Consider the following 6,321-nt stretch of genomic DNA (forward strand, 5'->3'; position numbering starts at 1 on the left):
CAGAAACACGAAACAATAAACGACATGGTATTCCCAGAAACACGAAACAATAAACGACATGGTATCCACAGAAACACGAAACAATAAACGACATGGTATTCCCAGAAACACGAAACAATAAACGACATCGTATCCACAGAAACACGAAACAATAAACGATATGGTATTCCCAGAAACACGAAACAATAAACGACATCGTATCCACAGAAACACGAAACAATAAACGACATCGTATCCACAGAAACACAAAACAATAAACGACATGGTATTCCCAGGAACACGAAACAATAAACGACATCGTATCCACAGAAACACGAAACAATAAACGACACGGTATTCCCAGGAACACGAAACAATAACCGGCATGGTAACCACAGAAACACGATAAATAAACGGAACCAATAAACGGTATGTTAATTAGAGGATTGTCAAGGCCAAGGGTTCATTTGGGACAAGGTGAATCCCTCCTCCTCCGCCACTCGTCCAACCACACACGCAAACATCCACCCGTCCAACCACAGAAGCGAACATATACCCGTCCAACCACACACGCAAACATAAAACAAAAACACACAAGAGGTCCACGTGCATATATTTTAGCTGTCCAAATTCAAAAACTTATTTCTACCCCGTATGTGAAAGGGAAATATACCATTTTATCTCCAATTTTTAAATATTGATTATGTGATGACTGCTTAGCCCGAAGTGTACATGGCATGCGGTAGTTCATTTACCGTTACTATCATGATCAGGTACTGGGAAGAAGAGTTACACCACAGTACCGTGAGTAGATTGCCATGTGTTGACGATGGGCATACGGTTGGCCTCTCTGCCTAATCCAGAGCTAGGTCTCGTCAGACGGAAAATTGCATATTGATCATAGTTTGATCATCACAACGTTCCCGTCTGAGTGGTCGGCTTCCTGTCTGTCGCTTAAAGTACCCCCAGAACAGAACACCCCATCCCCGCCATGGGTTCCCCCCTCCCCTTGATCGTCCTCGTCCATCCATGACAACTATACTAGACACTCCTGATGGATCGTTTTACACTGTCTCTTTGGAATCTATTTGAGTATTTCTAAATGTGCCCTAGATAAATGTCATTCCCCTTTTATTTCTTGGCAGACACCATTCGCCATTTGCTATTTCCACAAAAGACCTTAGGAATGAGGCATTGGTAGAGTGAGTGAGTGTGTAAGTTTGGTTTTACGCAGCGTTTAACAATATTCCATCAATATCACGTCAGGGAATACCGTGAATGGGCTTCACACATTGTGCCCATATAGGAAATCGAACTCGGGTCTTCGGTAGGACGAACGAACACTTTAACCGCTTGGCCACCCCGCCGTCCCAGATTGTTTTTGAAGCACGCTTCCCAATTTGAATGTGTACCAGCCGTTCCCGAATTTATGCTCCATGTGATTAACTGATTTACTTGTGTGCACGCTTCTAGACGGTGCTACCACTGGGTCAGAATACACTCACTGTTTTTTTCTTCTTCTTTCTATTATTTGTTTCTTTGTTTGGTTTGTTTGTTTTGTGTTTGCTTTTTGGATATATTTTGTTTTTATATTGTTTGGGCTTTTTAAGATATAATTAGTAACACGTGTTTATGATATGGTCAAAGTCGTACATTTGCCTTGAGAAGAGTATATGTCCATTATAAACACTGAATAGATTTTGTTGATTTTATATATTTTGTGTGACCACCTTTTAAAAGTATTTTGTTGTGAAATATCCAACTGTTTCCTACGAGCAGCATTATTACAGACAGTTGAAATACCGGACTCCACACTCAGTATAGATGCGAGCATACATATATATCAACAATGGACAGGCAAAGATTCAACAATGGACAGATAGAGAAAAAATAGCACTTCCCTCTACAGTTGATGTGATGATAGACACAGCAAAGGGGGTGATCAAGAAAAGGTCACAAATGTCATATACAGTAATTAAGATAAGGGACAAAGAGGAACAGGGTAGCTGACAAGACAACGTACGCAACGGTAGTGATAAAGATTAAGAATGCGGATTAAATAATAACAAATAAGTCCCATATGGTTTGGTTACACGATTTGGGGGTTTTAGGCATATTTGGACGATGTCTGTCCTGAATTAGACACTATATCACTACTTACACAAAGCCTTCTTGCGGAGGGTCAATGGAGACTCGATCACTGACAACACATTCCCAGACATTGATTTACCACTGACCACAGCGTGGCACCAATAGGTGTAACATTTACACAAGCCACGCGGAACGTATGACACAGATCCAATCTAATTACAGTTTCACTATTCACAACTTCCGAAATGATTCTCTTCAATGCCTTCATTAGGTATTGATAAACGATGTCCAGAGAGAAAGCACTCTGTTGTGTCCAGGGCGGTTCACGTAAGGATGTTTGAACGTCATGTTGAGGATGAAGAGGGTCAGTTGATGAGGCATGACTAATCATATGAACAGGAACCATAAAATGTCCGCGGAAAAAGTATACTCAGACCTGACTCTTCAGAAAAAGATTACGTTTAATGTGAAGGCAAAAATTAAGAAACATATTAACGGACCAATGAAAACAGGTGTTAGCGAATGTCGGGAAAGCAAATACCCCACGACCTTCAGGGGCTATGTTGGCGCTTTACACAGACAGGTTTTACCATCAGGAAGTTATGCGCTCGACAAGTGCACTGGCTAGTGTCGGGACCAGTGAGATGGTCATGACTGCGGAATGATGCAATTCATTAGAGAAAGAAAAGTCAGAAAAATAAGATGGTTATTTCACTTTGTGTAGGGTCTTGCTGGATCGCCAACACGTCAGTCTATTTTGGAACCAGATTTTATAAAAACTCTCTGACAGATTTAGGGGATGTCAATAACAAGTCGTGATTTATTCCCAACATCAAAGCTAGGAGTTGATTGTTTTAATGTGTGCCTATCAGACCTTGATACACCTTGCCTTTGTGGTACTGTGATGTGCGTTGATATCTGTCCAACAGCAGCCACTCTGTCACACGTCTGTCAAGAGGGGGTTGATCTCTACACTCCCGGGTCGTCCGTCTGTCACCTTCAGATCGGATGAATAACCTTTTTACCAGATACCACAGGTCCGTTTTTCTGTCGATTAATTAACCGTTCTTTAAACAGAAAAGGGCTATGAAAGTTAACCAACCGATAGTTTATCGATACACAAGCAAAGGTTAATGCGTCTGTCGTCACAATACTTGTTTTCCACCAAACTGTTGTTAAGAGCCTACGAGTTGTGCGCCGCTTTGAATTTTCCTCCACACTTTAGTAAACGCCCTGTGATTTATACCTGTATCTACTATAGTGCTGTCTAGCGGCGCTACCTGAGTCACCCCATGCCGTATTTAAGTACTGCGGAGTAAATGATTCAGGTTATCAGGTAAGGAATGATCAAGCTATATGATCAAGTAGAACCAAGATCTTGACAAGTTATTTAATAAGTAATCAGAAACGAGCAAACCGTTCACCAACCAGTTTAGTCGTTGTCATTGTGCCCGGCAGGAACAGGGTTACGCTATTACAGAAAACAAACGCTGAAAACCTATGCCATATAATGATTCTGCAACAAGTAAATGTTATTCAACAAGCAATTCTATACGAACAAATGATTTTAAAAACAAATGTGTTTAGTATAAACATATTGGGAACCTTGTCTTCATGTGATCACTGTTTACAGAGCAGAAAGTTACGGAACACACTCGAGGTTAATGTTCTTCAGTGTATGAAAACCCCCAAACACATTGTCTTTGCTGAGAGCAGTCCAGTCCCAATGTTCGAATTCGCCGTAATATGTATACTATTTTGAATAGAGAGTATTAATCATATCTGTATTTGTGATTTGTGAATTGGATGGCGCGGGTGTGACATTGAGTTACAAGGCAGTGGAGGGTTATGCGTGGACACAGACCCAGCAGCTGCCTTAACAACGTCGCTGGAAATGTCCCGGTGTTGACTGACAACAGTGAGTGGCGAAAATACATCAATGGATGATTTAATTACTAGTGGCTTTATAGTATGACCTGATTTAGGAATGCTACCATGTCGGTACACATGAATTCCTTGAAAAACGAAAAGGGCTTTTTTTCGAGCAAACTTTATGTTTACAAAAATCTTTATGTTGTATGTGTACGTGGTCGACAGAAAGTACTAAAGATGTTTTGGAAAAAAAACATCTAAACGTATTTAGGAAAACGTTTGCTGCTGTAAATGCGCAGCCTCTTATTACAGTGGACCTGGATGCAGTTTAAGAATGGATGTGGAAAGTAATTCCGGCAGCTAATCAAATGACAGCATTACTCCTTATAGAGGTCACAAGAAATTATTAACATCTCCGTTACCGTATAGGTATTCATGAACTATAATACATGTCCTGTAATCTCCTAGACATGGGACAGATAATCCACAATTCATTCGACGTCAGGGTCTAAGTTACTTGACCTTGTACCAGGTATGCTGTGTAAGGGAAAAGTACAACGCATCACTGGTCGTTATATTCTAGTGACGTTTGGCTGTTGGAAGACGTTCATTGCCACAAAGCATTCTCTACTTGAAATACGAGACGTGGACAACCATGGAGCACAAACGTCCCAACTATTGGCACAACTGTGTTGTGAAGATTGTGATGGACTACTATATGCACTTATCCCGCCCAATATGTTGGCGCATTACCCACTTTCAACGCTATATAAACTATTGGCGTCTGATCCAAATGTGTCTATTTGTTTACAGTGGTGCAAGTCATTGTCGCGGAGCAATCAAGTCTTGCAGACGATTTCTGATAACCTGCCCAGTAACTTGAAGTCCGTTTGCCTGACTCAAGTGAGCAGTGATTTGGGCTCAATTTCGTATAGGCTGGTCTCGAACTGATCGACCCTGACTTGCATCGTTGATCTAGTGTGTCCTGCACTCTGCCAACCATTTACATCTTTGTACCTGCAATAAACTTGTTTTGAAGTCTGCAAATTACATCCAGAGACACACTGAACATATTGGCTACCTTTCCCCGTGTTCCAACACTTTGAAGCATATAAATAGCCCAGCGCACTCATCATGATGTTCAACCTATCACAAGTACGACACTAAACAACGAGTGGGGGGGATATAGACATTACTCCAAATGCCTCGGAGCGCCTTCTAAGTGTCACAATCAAGAACGTAAATCAGTTCATCCTTGGACGATGCCGAGTGAGTGAGTGAATTGAGGTTAACATCGCACTCATCAATATCCCAGCTATATAGCGGCCGTCTGTAAATAATCGAGTCTGGACCAGACAATCCAGTGATCAACAACATGAGCATTGATCTGCCCAATTGGGAACCAGTGACATGTGTCAACCAATTCAGCGAGCCTGACCACCCGACCCCGTTTAGTCGCCTCTTACGACAAGCATAGTCACCTTTTATAGCAAGCATGGGTGGCTGAAGGCCTATTCTATCCCGGGAATTTTGTTTATTTTGCCCGTGTTGGTTTATTTAACAGCAAATAGCTATAATAGGTATTTATGGAAAACCTTTGAAAAGTAATCATCTCATCAATTACCTTATGAATGTTTTACCAGCCACAAGACAGACAGACTTTATTAAGGAGATCAGCTGATGAGACTTTATTCCCCCATGTGACGAAGTACACACAAGCTGAGTACTTAAAATAGACTGTAATTACGTCCCGTCAATGGTGGTAATGTTGAAGTCAGCGTCTACTGGCACGGTGGCTGTATGCCGTGCGGCACGGAAAGCTGGTGTTATCACAAGTTGTCATTTATCTGACCTCTACCATCTGGACCAGTGATAAGTCACACCCTGTACCATACCGGGGTTTCACTGACAGCGGCCATGCACTATTCAAGCAAACTAGAAATAAAAATTCAATAGAGCAGACTTTCACCTGGGTAATGAACAATTCAATGGCCATAAGCCCATCCCTTCCCACACGCTCTCATTAGAGTGTTGTGCGTACAAACGAGATGGAGATCACAAACTGCAGCAGGTTACTGGGAACATGTCATCCTCTGCCATAGTCCAGTGAATCAATGGAGTCAAAAGCAGTACTGAATGGCACTTATCCACGTCAGTCTGTGGGTGTCAAGTACCATCTGAAATAATGTTGACAGTGTGTCAGTGTAGCAAGAGCTGCATGTGTTATGAAACAGGAGTGAAATATTGGCCACATCGGGCAGTCGATCGGCTGCAAGTACTATCTGTAGCAACAGAAACAATGTTGATGTGCTGGCCAAACCGTTGAGCAGTCGATCGGCTGCAAGTGCTATCTGTAGCAACAGAAACAATGTTGATGTG

The sequence above is a fragment of the Haliotis asinina genome, chromosome 15 (assembly GCF_037392515.1).
Source record: "Haliotis asinina isolate JCU_RB_2024 chromosome 15, JCU_Hal_asi_v2, whole genome shotgun sequence".
Taxonomy (NCBI): Eukaryota; Metazoa; Mollusca; class Gastropoda; order Lepetellida; family Haliotidae; genus Haliotis; species Haliotis asinina.